We start from the raw sequence: 20831 nt of genomic DNA on the forward strand, positions 1-20831 counted from the left end.
CATTTGTTCTTCTGTCCACATTGGTGCTTAACTTAAATAACTCCTCTCCCTCCCTGGTATTTATCCCTCTGATGTATTTATAGAGAGCAATCATATCTCCCCTCAGCCTTCTTCTGATTAGGCTAAACAAGTCATGCTCTTTGAGTCTCCTCTCATAAGGAAGGTTTTCCATTCCTTGGATCATCCTAGTAGCCCTTCTCTGCACCTGTTTCAGTTTGAATTCATCTTTCTTAAACATGGGAGACCAGAATTGCACCCAGTATTCCAGATGAGGTATCACCAGTGCCTTGTATAAAGGGTACTAGCACTTCCCTGTCTCTACTGGAAATACCTTGCCTGATGCACCCTAGGACTGCATTAGCCTTTTTCATGACCACAACACTTTGATATCTCATAGTCATCCTGTGATTAACCAATATACCCAGGTCTTTCTCCTCCTCTGTTGCTTCCAACTGATAAACCCCCAGGTAATAGCAAAAATTCTTGTTGTTAGTCCCTAAATGCATGACCCTGCAGTTTGCACTGCTAAATTTCATCCCATTTCTATTACTCCAGTATTAATCCAGTATACAAGATCATACAGATATTCTTGTATGATATTTCTCCATACTGGCAATACCTCCTAACTTTGTGTCATCTGCAAATTTTATTAACACACTCCCACTTTTTGTGCCAAGGTCAGTAATAAAAATGTTAAATAAAATTGGTCCCTGAGAAATTCCATTAGTAACCTCCCTCCAACCTGACAGTTCACCTTCCAGTATGACCCACTGTAGTCTTCCCTTTAACCAGTTCCTTTTCAACCTTTCAGTTCTCACATTAATCCCCATCTTCTCCAATTTAACTAATAATTTCCAATGTGGAACTCTATCAAATGCCTTACTGAAATTCAGGTAGATTAGATCTACTGAATTTCGTATGTCTAAAATCTCAGTTATCTTCTCAAAGAAGGAGATTAGGTTGGTCTAGCACGATCTACCTTTTGAAAAACCATGTTGTATTTTATCCTAATTACAGTTCAACTCTATGTCCTATGTCAGGGGTGGCCAGATCAGGGCTTGTGAGCTGCATGTGGCTCTTTTACAGTTAAAGTGCAACTCACGAAGCCCCACCCCCGCACTCCCGCCCCCATTCACTACATACCACACTCGGGCGGGGGGGGGGGGAGCTTGGGGCTTTTGCCCAGCAGGGAAAGGGATCTTGGGGCTTCAGCCTCGCTGGGCGCATCTGCCAGGGCTTGGGGCTTCAACAAGAGTGGGGCTGAAGCCCCAAGACTCCCCTTCCTGCAGAGCTGAAGCTCCGAGCCCCAGCAGGCATGCCCTGGATCTCGAACATCTGAAGATTGTTGTATGTGGATCGGAGCGTCAGTAAGTTTGGCTACCCCTGTCTTATGTCTTAACTACTTTCTCTTTCAAAATTTGTTCCAAGATCTTGCATACAACTGAGGTCAAATTAAGAGGCCTGTAGTTTCCTGGATCACTTGTTTTGACTTTGTTAAAAATAGAAACTGTATTAGCACTATTCTTCCCCTTAGTGTCCATTCTCCTACTCACTGCTATTCCTTTCCCCATTGCTATATCCTTTCATACTTGATTTTCCTCCCTGTCAATGTTAAAATCAGTCATGGAGATTTCACAAGCATATCCTAATGGTCTCTCTTCTAAGTCCCTAGTTTAAAGCTGTTTTAATAGTTGTGACAACCTCCATCCCAGAAGTCTAATTCCCTCCCTCCTCAGGTGGAGTCTATCCCACGAGAACTGTCCTCTGTCTGTGAATGCCTCCCAGTGGTCAAACATCCCAAAGCCCTCCTTATAGCACCATTGCCTGAGCCATCTGTTGATCATCATAATCATAATTAGGAGATCATGATTTGGTTTCCAGCTCTGCTGTTGATTTATGTGACCTTGGGCAATTTGTTGAATCTCCCTGTGTCTCAGTTCCCCATCTGTAAGCTAGGGATAGTAATACTTCCTCAGTTCCATGCTGTTTAGGAGGCTCTTTGAGGTAGGGACTGTCCCTAATTATGTGTATGTACAGCACTTAGCACAATGGGGTCTCATTCTCAGTTAAGATGGCACTGTAAAGTAACTAATAATACTAATCAATTTCTGAGCAAATATAGAATTCCCAATACAACCAAAGGGCCCACTCCTATAATTGCTCCACAGATGGAGCTTGCACTGTTTTCAGTCTCAGTTATGCCCACTAAGAGCTTACAGGCTCATAGCTGAGACTGCAGAAGGATTTATTCCACAGGACTGAAGTGTGTGGGGGATGGGGAAGTAGTCAGTAGCATTGTACTTTTTACACAACCTTCTTTTCTCTTCTGTGATGAGAGTAAATCTGGGGTTGACCTAAGACCTTTCTGAAAATTGAGCTGACCTAAAATCATAGATAGGTAAAGCACAGTAATAATAGAAGTTGAAAATCAATACAGTGTGCTTTACAGGGTCATGCTAAAGTCATTTTGGTTTCAGTGACAAAATGATATTTGGATTTTGTATGATTTTTTTTTTTTACTACCAATTAACTTCCTAGCATCTTCGTGCTACAGCTGGAAATATTCTTAGAAGTGAATTTGTTTTATGGCAGGTTTTTTAATGTATAGTAACCTATACTGCTTATCAAACAGTTTTTTACACCAGAGTATTCTGCTTAATATAATAGTTGTTTAGTGTCCCTGCCCTGTGAGTTCTGCACTAGAAACAGAACATAAAGTGAAGGGCGAAAAATAAAGATTTAGGAAAATATTATAAAATGCTGTAAAATAGTATTTGTATGTTAGCTCTCATAGGGATTTTGTTCCCAATCTGTATAGAAACTAAATCTCATGGAAAAGCTTGCTGAAGAGAAAACTAGAATGTGATATATATTCCTATCATGTTTAGCATTGCAAGGGTTTAACTAAAATTCAGCAATTTGAAAATGCCCCTGAAATTAAGGTTGAAATCCTCACAGTCTGTGCAAAGCCTGAGTAAACAAGCTTTGTGCAGTGAGGAGTGAGGCGATGGTATCTTTCTCTCAAGCCCAGCCAACTGAACTCCTTCTCAGCCACTCTGTAGCCCCTCCTGCTGTTCTACAGTACGGTACACTTCATTTGTCTAGTGTTCTTTGCCAGTGGATCTGTGTAGTTCCCGGATACAGTGGGCACTTCCACTGACCCTTTCCATATTGTCCCAGAGAGAGAGGCCAGGACCAGTGCTCCATGGCACAGTATCCCTGTGTGGCTTCTCCATGGCCATAGTGGTCTTTACAGCATTTAGGGTTAGATTTTCAAAAGATTCAGTAAAGAGGCTGAAGTCAATGGGAGCAGCTGTTTTCTGCCTAATACTCCCTCAGGACTGTGGGTGTTACTTAGGAGAAATTACTGCTGGCTGACCAGTAGTAACTCTCTCCCACTTCAGAAAGGAGGTCGATAGTAGGCACAGAGGGTGATGGTACAATTATTCTACTAGAGGCAGCAGGGCTCCTAAAGGAACCATGAAGATAGATGGAAGGGAAAATGTCCTAAGGAATGGCCCTCCATAAGTCCACACTATTCTGTAAGGAGTTCCCAATAGATCCCTGCATTTGCTGGTTTACTGGCCCTTTCCTCATTCTTGGTGACTAAAAGTACTTCCTCTCCTGAAGGAGACAATGAAAAATCATGCCTTGCATTCTACCTCACTAAGTATCAGCCACATGTTTGCCCATACCCTGATAGGTCTGCAAAATGTGGCATGCAGTCATCAGTACCTTATGTTCATGACTCTGAAAGAAATCCATCTTAATTGTACTCTATATTGCATTACTGAATCAACTTATATATGAACAGTATAGAGAATGAGGCAAATTTTTACAGATGCAAATAATCATATCAGAGTATCTGTTACTTAAAACATATAGGTCACCTAAACTGTCAGTGGAAAAATTGAGTACATACTTTGAAAATATGGCTCAGTATGCCTCTTGTTTATTTGTTTTCATAAAATACATTTACTGAACAATTCATTTGTAATGTTTTGCTAAGTATCACATCACATAATGACAGGTTTCAGAGTAGCAGCCGTGTTAGTCTGTATCCGCAAAAAGAACAGGAGTACTTGTGGCACCTTAGAGACTAACAAATTTATTAGAGCATAAGCTTTCGTGGACTACAGCCCACTTCTTCGGATGCATACAGAGTGGAATAAATATTGAGGAGATATATATATACACACACACAGAGAGCATAAACAGGTGGGAGTTGTCTTACCAATTCTGAGAGACCAATTAAGTAAGAGAAAAAAAAAAACTTTTGAAGTGATAATCAAGATAGCCCAGTACAGACAGTTTGATAAGAAGTGTGAGAATACTTACAAGGGGAGCTAGATTCAATGTTTGTAATGGCTCAGCCATTCCCAGTCCTTATTCAATCCTTTGTTGATTGTGTCTAGTTTGCATATCAATTCCAGCTCAGCAGTCTCTCCTTGGAGTCTGTTTTTGAAGTTTTTCTGTTGTAATATAGCCACCCGCAGGTCTGTCATTGAATGACCAGACAGGTTAAAGTGTTCTCCCACTGGTTTTTGAGTATTATGATTCCTGATTGCAGATTTGTGTCCATTAATTCTTTTGCGTAGAGACTGTCCGGTTTGGCCAATGTACATGGCAGAGGGGCATTGCTGGCACATGATGGCATATATCACATTGGTAGATGTGCAGGTGAACGAGCCCCTGATGGTATGGCTGATGTGATTAGGTCCTATGATGATGTCACTTGAATAGATATGTGGACAGAGTTGGCATCGGGCTTTGTTACAAGGATAGGTTCCTGGTCAGTGGTTTTGTTCAGTGATGTGTGGTTGCTGGTGAGTATTTGCTTCACATAATGACATCACATAATGACATCCATCCTGTTTTAAATCCTGCCATAACTGTCTATCAGTGTAGAACTTAAATACCAAGTCACTGCTGAATTCGTCACAGTTGTCAGTTACAAAAAACATTTTCCCCCCAAACTGAAGTACCTCTAGGGGAAAATACCTTGTAAAATGACTCCCACTTTTGGAATCAAAGCAATCTATAAGCATGGCTCATGCACAGAATATTTTATATTGTCATTTTTAAGGAATGGTTTTAGTCTGAAATGTTTTTTTTTTCTTATTGTAAAAGCAGCACTCTTACATTCCCTTTTATATACTCCAGTGGTTCCCAAACTGGGGTTCACGAACCCCTGGGGGTTCGCAAAATGTTACAGGGGGTTCTTGGGGAAAAATTCGCTAATGGCGGACAGAGCTGTCCTTAGGGAGCAGGGGACCAGCAGCCTGGAGCCCCAGGACTTCCAAGAGCTAAGCAGATCAAAGTAAGCACATCTATCACACTGAGATTTAAACTTCAAGACTCCTTATAAGAAATAGAAAGGGAGGTGAATATTTTTTGCTGTTTTTAAAATTAAATAGGCAGCTAGTATTGTTTTTAAAAGTATTATGAAGAACAAGTTTAAGCTTTGTTGTAACGTGTGTTGTTTGCTTGAACTGCTCAAGACCCGAATGCTTGTATAAAAGGAACTCTTTATATTGGCTTCTTACATACCTTCATGCTGTTTCACATCTGATACTTCTTGATGAAACATAGGTGCCTTGTCTTATAACAGGCTTATTCAAAGTGATACAAGCTACGAAAGTGAGATCTTGGAACAGTGTTGCCGTTTTCATAATGTAATAAAAATACTGTAATGATAAATAATAATTAATAATAAATAGTGTGTAATAAGCATGTAATAAAAACAAATTTTATATTTCCAAGATCACTGCGTTTATAATTTATACTCAGATAAAGGAGAAAATCCCTGGAAATATTCATTTTTAGGAGGGGGTTCGCGAGACTTGACATTTTGGTGAAAGTGGTTCACAGGTTGTTAAAGTTTGGGAACCACTGATATACTCAATCATATGAGCTCACTTTGATGAAAGAAGTGGGGTCCACATTTTCAAAACCAGGTGTATCTAAACTATGTTTCATAAAATATGAATGGTCTGATTTTCAGAGATGATTAGCATCTGTAGCTCCCATTGACAGTTATATTCCTCTTATCCCTTCAGATCCAACAGCTAAGACAGTGAATTTAATTCTACTTCTTTTTGTGTGTCATCAACAAAATTGATTACAGATCCAAAAGTGAGTTCTGCACTAGAAACCGAACATAAAGTGAAGGGCAAAAAAGTACTACACACATGTCACTGAGGGCATAACATGAAGGCATTGAGGGGTCACAGAGGGCATAATTTGGCTTTGGGAGTCTTTATTGTCAATGACATGCAAGGAGGAAAAAATATTATAAAAAAATAAACATCTGAAGATATACCTATCTCATAGAACTGGAAGGGACCCTGAAAAGTCATTGAGTCCAGCCCCCTGCCTTCACTAGCAGGACCAAGTACTGATTTTGCCCCAGATCCCTAAGGGGCCTCCTCAAGGATTGAACTCACAACCTTGGGTTTAGCAGGCCAATATGAAAGATCTCAGATGGATTGTCAGACCCCAGACTGAATTTATAGAGCAGACAATTGGGGGAGGGGAGCAGGGAATCTCATATTCTGACTTGTAAACTGGTTAATTGGGTGTACAAATAACTGAGATACAGCAACTATAGAGCCAATATTGCCACTTTTATGAGAAAACCTGCACATTAAGGACCAGCTCCTGAACTCATTTCTCAGATTTTGTTCACTCTCTAATGGGACTTTGCTTAGTGCAAAACTGTAAAAGAATCTCAGTATCTGGTCCTAAATCAGTGCTGTTTACAGAAAGGGATCCTGAATATTATCACATTTGTGATCAATTCTACATAATTACTCAGATGTAAATAAATCAGATACAGTGGAAGAAGAAAGTTTAGGACAATTTTATTGTTTAGCTGCCTCTTTCAAAATACTAGATGTTACAATGTTAATTCCTTTATGAAAGGGAAAAAAACACATTGAAATAACCTTGTTTGTTTTACACCTCTGTTATCTTCACTTTGTTCCACTGGTTCCACTTGAATCCAGACGATTTTGAAAAAAAGTAGGGGAGAGATTGAAAAGAATGTAGCTCATAAAAATCCAAGAGTAAAGTATAACAGCAACCTAGCAATCTTATATCTAACGCTGGTAGAGGGTGGCCACCTTCCCTACTCCCAAAGGATTATGATCTATCACACTAACTACATAGTTCTGTCTCCTGCTGCCCTTGCCATGTGAACAACAAAATCAATAATATATGGCAAGTGTAGCTACTGAGTGTTTTGTCCATGAAAATACAAGACTCTTCATGAGAGGTTTAACCCATCACATAAAATCTGTTTAAATAAAACCAGAACTAGATGGCATATGTAATGAATTATTATTTATTTACTTTTTGCAGCAGATAAAAAGGTCATGGCCATTTATCTTGTATAGGCCAAGATGATGATTCAGCTAGTGCTAGTCTAGTTCAGCATTACTATAAAATACTGAAATATTCAGGCGATTCGCTATTGCTCTTCAGCAATGATATAAATGTGCATTAGCTTTTGCAGAACATATGAACAAGAAAATTGCCATATTTACAGTGCCAGGCACAGTTACAGAAATATATAAAGAAGGCCGAAAGGTGTTTTTGTTTGTTTATGTGTGGGGTGGGGTAGAGGGTTTGCTTTCTCTGATTCTTGTGTAAGAAATAATAGGATTGTCACTTGAGGTCTTCTCTGGTTTTCCTGAAGGATTTGGGGGCGGTCTTGGAAGATACATATTGTAGTTATCACATGTTAAGTGGTGGGAAGAGGGTATTGAAATTTTGGAGACAGGAATTTTTTATTAAAGTGTTAATCAGTGAGGTTAAGGAGATGTCAATGAAACTGGAAAAAAATAAAAAGTAAATAATTTGTCACAAATCTATTTCCCTCTCAGTTGCTCAGTTTTCATTCTCTGTAGGGCTTAGATGTCATCATTTCACTAATTGTTTAGTCATCAAAAAATCTTCCAGGCTAAACAACATCTGAATTTCTAATGTTAAAAAAATAGGTCTGGCTCTGGATTTCATATCTCAATCCATCCCTCTAAAGTACAGTTCAACTCCTTACTGGAGGGTCCAGTTGTAAAATCTGTGTCTAGATCCAGATGGGGATGCTATCTACCTCCCTAAAGCCATTATATTGCCCGCATTACTGTATTATGTGAGCACCTCACAATTGTTACTGTAGTTATCCTCACAACACCCCTGTGAGGTAGGGAAGTGTTGTTATCCCCATTTTACCAGTGGGGAACTGACCTTAAGTGATTTGTCCAAGATCATACAGGAAGTCTATGGTTGAGCAGCGTAATAGAAAACACAGCACAGAGGCAAAAGAGACAAGACTTACTCCATACTGCTTCCTTGGTATTTGCAACCTGTAAAGTGGAGACATTATTTGGAGCTTCATCAAAGGAGCAGCCATTTCCTGGCAGCAGCTGGGAAAAAACAGGAAGTCCTGGGACAGCTAGGCAGAAGGTATATGAGACTGGCAGTTATCAAAGGAGTAACAACACAGACACAATCCACTCCATAATTAGCCTCTAGCATCCAAGGGAGAAAAATAAACAAATTGAAGATGCTGCTATCTTAATGACCTTTTTATTATCCCTGCCTTTTTCATTCACATAAAAATGTGACTAGATATGTGACCATGTATTTTATATCAAAAAATTATAACTTGACTGCATGTTTCCTTTGAGTTAATTGCATATCTATGGTAATACAACTGTATGTGCTTCAAGTGTCAGTGTGTAGTGATAAAATAGCTATTTAAAAAAAATTAAATATCCATCTTCATGAGCTTAGTGAATGCTTATTTAAGAGACTAAAAGTTACTAGCTTCCTTTGTGAATTAATATTTGAAGTTAGAGCACTAGGTCCCCTAATGGTGCATTATCTCCAGTTCTATTAAAACAGACAAGTTATAAGCATGGCCCAGTGAAAAGAATGGCTAATTGCACTGTGCTTCTCAGAGGCCATTAATGATATTTCTCTGGTAAAAGGACATCCTCCTCTGTGTGTGAGCAGTTACTCAGTTATAAAACAAAAATGTCAAATCCCACCCTCTTCTCCTCTCCCTCTTCTTTCTCCCCCTCTCCCATTTCCCCCTCTCCCCAGGACTTCAAAGTTATTATTTCATGTTACTTTAACTAGAAGAGCAGCAAACACAGCCTAGATTTTCATGAATGGATGCTTATACTTAGGCATCTAAGTAAGTGGCCTGATTTTCAAAAGTATGACACACCCAGAAGCTCCCATTGTAATCAATGTGTGTTATCACACTTCTGAAAATCAGGATGCTTATTCTGGTATCTAAATATGGACTTGGGGCTGTGATTTTAGACACAGGAGTCACAAGTAATGGCTCTGCTTTTGAAATTCAGGCCACTTATTTAGGTGTCTAAATATATGGACTCTAACTTTAGTTATCCCCCTTTTTGAAAATCTTGAACTACCTGTGTTTGGAGTGTCTTTCCATGGATGCTTACAGACATGCAAATAAGGTGTAAATTGACATGGGTAGACCTGAAGTTCAAAATGCAAAGTCTACTGGTCTGAGCTGTTTGTGAGCAGGGTTTAATGTAGTATTAATCTCTGCCAATATTTGAAGGGTTGGCCCTTATAAAATTGTATAGTACCCAATAAAAATTTGTGCTCAGTCTAGCTATTACAAAAGCCTCCCTCACAGTCATTGAAAGCTTTGAGAGAATAGCTCATCTTGAGTCTCTTCACAGGAGGACATTCTCTGACTCTTCAGATTCATTCCACTCCTCTGCACAGCAGAGTGAAATGCAATAACACTGATAAGATCACTAAAAACTCCAAGGTTACTGGGAAATCTCATGTCTGAATATATTTTTTTCAATTAGCACTTGACTTTGCAATACATTTTTACCAATGGTCCTTTTAAAAGGATTTCACAATGATGATGTTCCTTTAAATAACTAGACAGAATTTGTAAAGGAGAAAGTGATTATACCTTAATGTGTTAAATATAGTGGGGAATCAACTTATAATGCTATTATGCTTTTATAGCATGGGAAAGTAATTACCTGATAGCCATTTTAAGATTTCACATTCACTACTGTGGGAAGTCAGTCTTTTCAAACTTCAAAGTAGTTACAGTTTTGAACCTGCTAAGTTTAAAATAATAAAAAAAAATAGCTTATACAATTTACTGATGTCAGTGACCTAATAGCTGCTAAGGCTTTGGATCCATTTTCACCTTCCTCACTGGGAATAACATTCAATCCCCAGGCTTAGTAAAAATTATCCTCATGCATGGCAAAATTGGGACCAGGGTACTGGCCTTATCAGACTTGTAATTTAGATCCCCCATTACAAAGAGTCCTGGGATTCAGAGTGAAAATCCTTAGATACAGGAGGTAAATACTCTGGTGTCACTGTGGCAGCTCCAAAGTCATTTTTCATTATAGAAATGACCTTAAAATCCCAACAAAATGCTTCACAGAAACTACTGTTGCTCCATTTTTCATCCACACTGAATTTTTCTTCAGTGCCTGAAGTCATTTTACTACAGAAATGACTTAAGATCACAGCATAGGTTGTCCTCTGTTCAATCCCTTTTTTCTTTGCCTTTACTGGATAACAATCTAATTCTTAAATATACTGTAATACATTATTTGAGACTGGGAGCGGGTAAGGTTTATGAAGCTGTCATATGTAGTTGAACTTCATTTTGCTACGTTTTGAAATCAAAACCCAAACAACATTAAAACATATATTTGATCAAAGGACGTAGTTTCAGAAGATCAAACATTCTTGGAGTGAGCTTACACAACTCAAATATATTCGAACTTGAAGAAATAAGAATCCTGTGTTTCAAAGCCAAAAAATCACACGTGCTTTTAATAAACGGAGTGAAGAAAAATTAATATGAAGCTGTAATAAGTGTTTAACTACAAGTAGAAATGCTAGGGGAATACAGATAAGACATTTTCATGGGAATAAAGAAAACAATGTCTGGTTTCCTGAGAAGGAAGACAAGAACTGGAAAATAAAAACTATGTATTTAGAGAATAAAAAGAGGCAAATTTTCTAAACTGATAAGAGTTGATTGTGTTAATTTAGGCACCTGAATTCACAAACAAGCACTAGGGCTTTGTCTATAGCGGATCAGATTTGTGTGAAAATGAAGGAATGATGGGGTTTATGATAGAAGAATGAAATTTGTCACAGCCTTGGGTTGGGATCTAATAAAGATTTTCAGATATGTGGCCATCGCCAACTCATGCCGTGTTGGCCATGGCAACCATTTTAACAACATTGTCATAATCAGCAAATAGTGTTGCTTTACAGTTAGATGTACAAGGGATATAATCTTGGTTTTGCTTCAGTGTGACCTTAAAATTGGGGAAAGGTCACCTTTTGTACTCATTTTGATTGTCAATGTGGGTTTAGCAGAATTTAATCACATTTCTCTTTTTTTTTTCTTTCAGCTGCTACTTTGGTGTTTGGGTAATATTAACTGTACAGTACTGACCTTGGCTATTACTAGTGCTTCAAGCATGTCAAAAAGATACAAGCTTGTTTGAGAGATAGGCCCACCAACAGACATCCCATCATTTGTCGGGAAGAGACAGATGCAGATTTAATTAATCCAGCAGAGTCAAAACGAGCATGTTCAATCTGGCTATCAAACTCTAGCAGAAAATTTCAGACCTTTCCATAAGTTGAATGCACTTCCGATATCCATAGACAGATGTAGATTAGATGATGGTGACAGTATTTAAAAGACTCTGAACAAGAACAATGGACATTGACACAAATCCTGCTACATTGATTTTAATAGGACCAAACTAAAAAAGGTCCACAGGGAAGGAGGAGGGAAGAACTGAGAAAGCCGTGGTTCACCCTGACCAACTACAGTGGAAATACATGTTTAAGTGACCAACACAAAGGACCTCCAAAACAGAAGCATGCTTTATTTGTGAAATCAACCTACCATTAGAAAACCTCCATAAAGCTTCTACTCTCAGCACTGATAGTCAAGTCCTTAACTGCAAGACCAGTGTGTGACATCCCCCAGGGTACAAGCCAGACTTTTTAACAGCGATGTCCCCTTAATTCTCCTGACCAGTGTCTCCTATACTGCTCTGCTAGTGAAAAGCAGCCTCTCCAGGCTTTGTTCTTACACAGTCATTAGCATGTAAAGGCACACCTAAAGCTACATGAATGCTCTCACAGTCAATCATGCACTGATATGGGCCACACCTACCCATCCCTCAGTCCCAACCTTGCACCCCAGCAATGTGCATCTTACACTACTCCAGACCCTCTTGGACAGTGAAAGCTCATAAATCTGTAATTTTACCAAAGAAAATGAATATGCACCAGCCCTTGTTAACCCGAGCAGAGATTCCCCAACCCTTCAGTCAAAGCTCACTGGTTTAGATAAAATATTAAAACCAGTTTATTAACTATAGAAAAATAGATTTTAAGTGATACAGCCAGAAAAAGTCAGAATTAGTTACACCAAAATAAAAGCCAAACACACATTCTAAATCCTAAACGTCACCAAGCTAAGTAAAATGTGAAGCAAGCAACTTTCCCACCCCTCTGGATATTGCAAACAGTTCTTAGTACATAGACTGGGTTCCCTTCCCAGCCTAGGACCAATTTCCCTAGTTCAAAGTCTTCCAAGCAATCTTGTTTCAGTAGAGAGGGGGGAGGAGAGAAGTGCCCAGGGGCTGTGTTTCCCCCTTTTTATATCCTGACTCTTTTTACTGGAAAAGTCCTTGCTGAGTTATGGAGTAAGGTAGTTCCATGGCGCCTGTGCATTGCGCTGGCAACGGAGTGAGCTGAGGCTGCGGGGGAGGGGGAACAGCAGGGGAAGGGCCGGGGTAGCCTCCTGGGGCAGGAGCTCAGGGGCAGGACAGGATGGTCCCGCGGGCCGTAGTTTGCCCACCTCTGCTGTAGAGCTTTCATTCTAGCCCTGCTTACTTAGAAACCTAATGCATACTTGTCCTTTCTAACGACTGATGAATCTCATACTTCTATAATACTACAATTTAAATCTATTTAGCATACAATGATTATATAAGACATAGCATCTTAGTTAATCATAACATCACATAACACACAATAAATTAATGATAAAATAAAGTAATTGGCTACAGTCAACATGCCATGAGTTGACAATGACCCCATATCTGAAAATCATGCCCTAAGACTCTGGCCAATTTCATGCTTTTATCATAAACCCCACAATTCTTCCACAAATCTGACTAGCTACCAGGCAAGCCCTTAGTCTCACCATTTCAAATACTGCATGAACAGCTTAGCCATCCAGTTTGATATTTGGACTCCATCTTTATTGTAGTGAAAATCCATATCCCTGTATGTCAGCATGTTGAACATTTCCCCCAACTCTAGGTCCAATCCAGAAAGGTACTTTATTGAATTCCTAAGTATAAGCACATTAGTAATCACTAGGATGACTCACATTCTTGACACTAGGTATCAAAGCAATATGGAGTGGGCTGGCTTTAGTCATGTATTTGAGAAACATGGTTAATAGGTTTGAATGGACTTATAAATATTTTTATTTACATAGCACCACTAGGGTGCATGTCCTTATAGATAAGTATGACGATAATCTCATTTGGACCTTACTAATTTAGGCCCAAAACATGAAGCAAAAAAGCACACAGGTGGACCCTTTGCCCCAAAAAAGAACCCCACTGAAGTCAACAGAGTTCCACAGTGGTCTGCCTATATTTGTCGGAGCCTGATCTAACAAACACTACTGAGCATACAGCTTATGACAGTAACTTCCCTATGCGAGGTGATTTAAAGCCAGGTGTGTTGATAACATCTCTTCCTTTGGAGAGCTGGACTCAAAAGAGACAATATGCAGACAAAAGAAGTGGTAAGGAAAACAGCTGTGACTGATGGCTGTAGTTAAACAATGAGCTTTTTTAGTTCTATGATTTGTGCATGGATTTTTCTTTTGTTGATATTTTTTCTATTTATGTTTAGCATTAATTGATTTTGATCTTCTGTCTATTTATTGTTCTCCAGGAGATTGTGGGAAAGATAGAACAGCTCTTTTTGGAAGGTGTGTGTTTTAATAAGGAAGTAGGAGGTATGGATGGAAGTAAGTCTGACTCAGGGTTTGTGTTACGGATACAGAACCACATGGAAGAAAGCTTGGAGTTGAGAGTGGGAGGAAGATATGTATGGAGTAGCTCAGGGGCGGTGGAACTGGGCCAGCAGGCAGGCCAGTGTCCCTAAAATGGAAATATTAAGTGGACTCCAGCCCCCCCAAGGGGAGGGGCACAAGGGAGACAGCAGGACTCAGAGGGGCTGGACTGGCCACTCCAGCACCCAGGATTGGGTCAGGGAGCCAGGTAGGAACCACTGGGACCCTCCTTCCCAGCATGGAGCTGGCTGTTCCCTCTTTATCTCAGCTGACTCTCAGTACCTCCCCTCCCTCCCGCTTTATTCCTTCACCCCGTCCCTATATACAGGGAGCTTCCACGTCCCCTGGAGCAGCTGATCATACAGCTGAGTTGGAACAAAGCAGCGAGCAGGGAAATGAAAATAGACAAGAGATAGGAGTTGCAGAGACATGAAGGAAAGGACAAGGGGGCAAACTGAGGTGTAAAGTTGGTGACCCAATTAAAAAAAAATCAGCATGTCCATAATAGCTAATAAGTGGAGGCTGTAATGTGAACACCCAACTTCTGTTTCTTTGCAACTACTGCACCCTTCTATTCTTTTCCTTTTGCTTGTTTTTTTCCAACAGAAATTGATGAGAGGGAGATGACAGAGTATGAATTAAAAAAACCCTCAAAACCCTTAATACATTTAAACATACTTGATTTTGAGTTTGTAACCATCGCGTTAGCTCTGAGAAGACTTTGACCACACAGTAAGTATGGCTCTTACTGGGAAATGAGAGTAAACACTCAGAGCAGACCTCTATTTGCACAAGAGCAAAGAGAGGCATACGTTGAACAGAGTGTAGTTTGTGTTTAATAAATATAGCTGCTCTTGTAAAAATGTTCATCCTCAAAACAGATTACAAGAAAGTACTGCTACCTGTTATAAACCACTCCATCTCAAGTGCTACTAGCATTTAGACATTGAGCATGCACTCTTGTTCTTGGTTCTGTGTGTACCTATTCTCTTTTTAAGTATTTCAGGTCACATTTTTATCAAATTGTGGCAGCCGCTGTCCATTGCGGTGAATCACACCATGTCACAGCACAGCAAGAATGCAGTTAAAGATGAGTTGGAATGGAACTATTTGGATTTACATCCAACTCACAAATTCTATCTGAATAGCTTTTTACTGATATATATTCACAAAGTAGGAATTTAGGAAACCAGTCAAAGTACTTCTCTCTGTCTCTACATTGTACCAATATGAAACAATGTAATGAGTGATGATTGAGATTTATGATGACAAAGTACAGTTGTACCAGTACATGCTGTGAAGTGTTGCAGACCCCTGTGATGTAGCCACTTAGACAGCACTCCATGTCCATAAAAGAAAATATTTTAGGATAGGGATCTCAGTGACACTTCTTTGAGACTCCGGCAGAGTGAGTAAACTAACATCATCAGACTCCTCTCCCATGCAGTCTGACATATTAGGCTAAATGGACCAGGAGTACTTGAGCTGTTGGGTGGGGAGGAAAAGTGAAGATTTGTTGTTGCTTAGGAGCCCCATATTTAAGTTTGAAAACTCTGACTCCTGTATCAAGAAGAAGTGAGACTCAAAGAGGGGAAATCCATGCTTGTTGGGGACATGAGAGAAGTAAGAGAAATGCCCCTTTCTCCCAGTAGCCAAAGAAAGAGGAGAGTGGAGATGAGATTCTTGTATTATCATGTCATTAATTTTGCATCAATACATCAAGGTGCTCAGTTATGACAAAGGCAATGGGAAGATGCAAAGGTGCAACATTAATACACAATTAAAGGCTCTCTGTAACAGTTTATTCTGTCTGTTAAAGGCCAGGTCACATTGGTATATCCCATATCTTTCATAGGCAAAGGAAACAGATATTAAAATGTTTCTCTATGGTTCAATCCATGTATATATAGATAGTTACTGAATCTTGCTTACTATCCTGTTTGACAGGATGTTCTCCAACTCTGGTATTCATTTCCTTCTTTGGTCAGCCTGAGCCTGAAGTTGTAGACCAACTTTTTTCATAAGGATCTGGGGAGGGTCAGGGAGAAGTTTATAGGTAGAAGGGATTAAGATTATGGGGTGACTGAGTTGGGGGGGTCTTATTAAATGACAGAGTGCCATTAGCTTTTTGAAGGATACTCATTAACTGGAAATCTGATTAATCAAGTAGTGCATGGCAAAATATTAGATTTTATTGTATTTATTTTTAATTTTGGGAGGAGCTAAGAGCTCTGGGTAGATGGTAGGTGCAATAGAAATTGAAAAATAAATGAATCAAAAGATGGACCTAGTTGTATAAGGACCAAGATGTTTAAGAATAAAGTCATATAATAGTGAAAAAACTAATAACTAGCATTAAAAAGACAGGAAATACAAGGTTAAGGTTGAGAATTACCTAGCTTGCAAGGCATTAAGCAGAATGAATTGAGCCACTCTAATATCCATAAGCAGGCATTAAGATTAGTAGTTTATGACAGTGCAATTCATTTAAATGGAAAATATCAGAAAACTGCATGGTCAGGTATACATTTGTTAATGAGGTGTCAGTGAATATTCCTTGATCTTAACAGGAGATAAACTGATCTTAACTGTTTAGAAACACACAGGATGAAAAAAAAAAAAAAAGAGAGAGAAAGGTCAGATCAGTGTTACAAAGGTTTCTGTCCATATATATACTTTCTATAATAGCACTTTTACACCTGATAATTCCAGTTCCTTACCATCCAGTTAGTGCCATCTCATAGCCCTTTCCTGATGTTTTTCTTTGATGACTATGAGCTATCACCTGTTTAAAGAACCTATCAATCAAAAAGAACCTAAATAAATAGCCAATATTCAAATGTCCCCTGAGGTAAAATCCATTGTTACACCCACCAGTTTGACATCAAATGGTGAGCATAGCAGGGTGTGTAGGGATATTGCATATGTGGGCTGCAAGTCCTTTAAAGCATGAACTTTTTTAACCAGGGAGGAACATGTTCTTATTTTTCATGGGCTTGATCTAAAAGCCATCTTAGTTAATAGAAACCCTCCCATTAACTTCACTGGGTTTTGGATATTTTCTTTCCTATTTCTGTAGGAGCATTCTCAGTATTAGGGGAGAAGGAATAATTAGAAGTAAAGGGGTATAGCAATATACAGGCTGACCTCTGAACACTCCCTCTTTGAAGGTAACAAAAGTCTACTGAACAAGGTTTGGCACCTCTCTACTTATGCACTATTATTAATGTATTCATAGCAAAAACTGAATGGTCACTAGTTTATCACAACTCAGAATTGGTGTAACTTGACCAGGCTGAGATAGGATACAGTATAGTTTCAGTTTGGTATCAGAGAAGTTAGCTATTACCATTAATGGAAATTATGCAGTGCTTTGGTGTCATGGTAAAAACCCATCCATATAAATCATAAGACGTTTTCAAGTAGAAATACAGTCGAGAGAAAATAACTTTGTAATGACATTTCAGGTATCAATAAAGGCAAATAAAGTCATTAACTTACTGTTTAAATACATCCTACTCAGTACTTTATACAATCTACAAAAGCTAATTTTAGAGAAAGGTGCCAGCAATAAGATCCCTACCAACAAATCACATTTTTATACACTTATCGATTATACCACAACATAATATCATTCCTAGGGGAATCTAGTGCCTCTGGCAAAGAAATTAGCTTTCAGATTAATAGGATTCCAAGACCAAAATGGATCACTGTGATCACCTAGTTTGATCTCCTGTATAACACATACCCATAGAACTTGATTTAAAAATTGTCCATGCTGGAGAATGCAACACAACTCTTGGTAAACTGTTCCAATTGTTAATTACTCTCACTGTCAAAAATATACACCTTATTTCCAGTCTGAATTGTTCTAGCTTCAACCTCCAGCCACTGGATTGTGTTATACCTTTCTCTGATAGATCGAAGATCCCATTATTAAATATTTGTTCCCCATGTAGATACTTCTAGATTGTTATCACGTCAGACCTTAACCTTCTCTTTGTTAAAATAAATAGTTTGAGCTCCTTGAGTCTATGACAAAAAGGTATGTTTTCTAATCCTTTAGTCATTCTTGTGGCTCTTCTCTGAATCCTATCTAATTTATCAATATCCCTCTTGAATTGTGGGCACCAGAACTGGACACAGTATTCCAGCAGCAGTCACGGCAGTGCCTAATAGAGAGGTAAAATAACCTCTCTATTCATACTCGAGATTCCCTTGTTTATATATCCAGGATCAAATAAGCTCTTTCGGGCAGAGCAGCACATTGGGACCTCATGTTCAGCTGATTATCCACCATGACTCCCAAATCTTTTTCAGAGACAGTGCTTCCTAGGGTAGAATCCTCCATCCTGTAAGTATGGCCTAAATTCTTTGTTCCTAGATGTATACATTTACATTTAGCTATGTTAAAACACATATTGTTTGCTTGCACCCAGTTTATCAAGGGATCCAAATAACTCTGAATCGATGACCTGCCCTCTTCATTACTTGCCACTCCCCCACTTTGTGTGACATCCTCACATTTTTTCACTGATAATTTTATGTTTTCTTCCAGGTCACTGATAAAAATATTAAATAGCATAGGGTCAATAACTGATCCCTGCAGGACCCCATTGGAAACACACCCACTTGATGTTGATTCCCTATTTACAATTACATTTTCAGACCTATTAGTTAGCCAGTATTTAATGCATGTAATGTGCGCCATGTTGATTTTATATTGTCCTAGTTCTTCAATAAAAATGTCACATGGTACCAAGTCAAAAGCCTTACAGAAGTCTAAGTATATTATGTCAACACTATTAACTGTATCAACCAATCTTGCAATCTCATCAAAAAAGTTATCAAGTTAGTTTGACAAGATCTATTTTCCATTAACCCATTTTATGTACATTAATTACATTACCTCCTTTAACTCTTTATAAAACAAGAGCTATATCAGCCACTCCATTACCTTGCCCAGGATCAACGTCAAGCTCATTGGCCTATAATTACCTGGCTCATTCCATTTACCCTTTTTAAAAATTGGCACAAGATTAGCTTTCTTCCAGTCTTCTGGAACTTCCTCAGTGTTCCAAGCCTTATTGAAAATCAACATTAATGGTCCGGCAAGCTCCTCAAACAGCTCTTTTAAAACTTTTGGACGCAAGTTATCTGGAACTGCTGACTTAAAAATGTAGCTTCTGTTTAACATCCCCCAGAGATAAAAGTGGACTGGAAAGTGTGTTATCATTACCATATGATGAGACTATATCATTTGTTTTTCCCCAAAAAATACAGGCTAGAAGTATTTATGGAACACTTCTGCCTTTTCTGCATTATTACTGATAATTTTACCATTTCCATCTAGTAATGGACCATTACTTTTTCAGGATTCTTTTTTGTTCCTAATATTTTTTTAAACTCCTCCTTATAGTCCTTAACTATGTTGGCCTTAGATAGCTCCTTCTGACTCTTTGCTTCCCTTATCAATTTTCTACAATTCCTAACTTCTGATTATATTCATTATTATCAACTTCCCCTTTCATTCATTTGTTTTATCTATCTATCTTTCTATCTATAGATATGTTATTACCCATAACATAGGGAATTTACAGATAGATAGATATATAAAACAAATGAATGAAAGGGGACGTTGATAGTAATATATATATTTTACACTTCCTTCCCTTTTAAACCAGATCAGTACACTGTCAAATTTCTTATTTCAATAAATGATATTAAATCCCCTATGTTATGAGTAATATGGACTTTCAATAGGACTTTCAATTTATGATAGCTTCACCCATTTGTTTCTGCACCCTATGCAACCAAAATAAAATATATTTTGATAGTACAATTTCATTCACAAGATTTGAACCCTTGTGTAATTACTACAGAAGACTTTAATCTTGAGTTTAAACACAGTTATACAAAGGGTTAAGCACCTTTTATTATGAGAGATGGCCAAGGAGGCTGGCTTTCATTTCTCTCCCATCTTTTTATTAACTATTATTGTTTATTTATATATTTATTAGATTTCAAATGTTCAAAAGTGTGTGAGGAGACACACAGCTACACATACAGACATGGTCCCTGTCTCAAAAAGCTTCCATTCTAAGTTCAGGTCTGACATAATAAATAAGATGCAAAGACAAACTCCAAACTAAAAGGACTGGGGTGTGGGGAATTGGGAGAAAGACAAAAAAACAACAATGAATAACACTATGTGGTTATTGAATAATGGCCTGATCCAAATCCCACTGAATACAGTGTAAGGTTTTCCAGTAGCTTCAGTGGACTTCAAATCAGTCCCTAGGGTAAGTATACATCTTGGCAGTTCTGTTGCATTAGGTTTTTGATTATTATTTTTTTAAATAATAGTCACTTGGGTTGTGATTTTGCAAAACCTTATCAGGTTGGGTAGCTTGGTAAGGTCCATTTTATCTGCACCACTACTCTTGGAGAGTTTTGGGGAAAAGGGGCAATAAAAGGTTTCAATGTTGGCTCATATCTAGTTGCAAGAGCTTTGGTGACATTGGAATACTCCCTGAAGAACAAAAAAGGGTCCTTTCCCCCTTGTGTACTAACTGATGTGAGAGGCATAAGGCTATCTGTTAAGATTCACTGAGGTCTATTGCTATAGTCATTTATGAAATAGCATAATTCAGTAGAGGACATGGTGATACCTATT

The sequence above is a fragment of the Malaclemys terrapin genome, chromosome 1 (genome assembly GCF_027887155.1).
Source record: "Malaclemys terrapin pileata isolate rMalTer1 chromosome 1, rMalTer1.hap1, whole genome shotgun sequence".
Taxonomy (NCBI): Eukaryota; Metazoa; Chordata; order Testudines; family Emydidae; genus Malaclemys; species Malaclemys terrapin.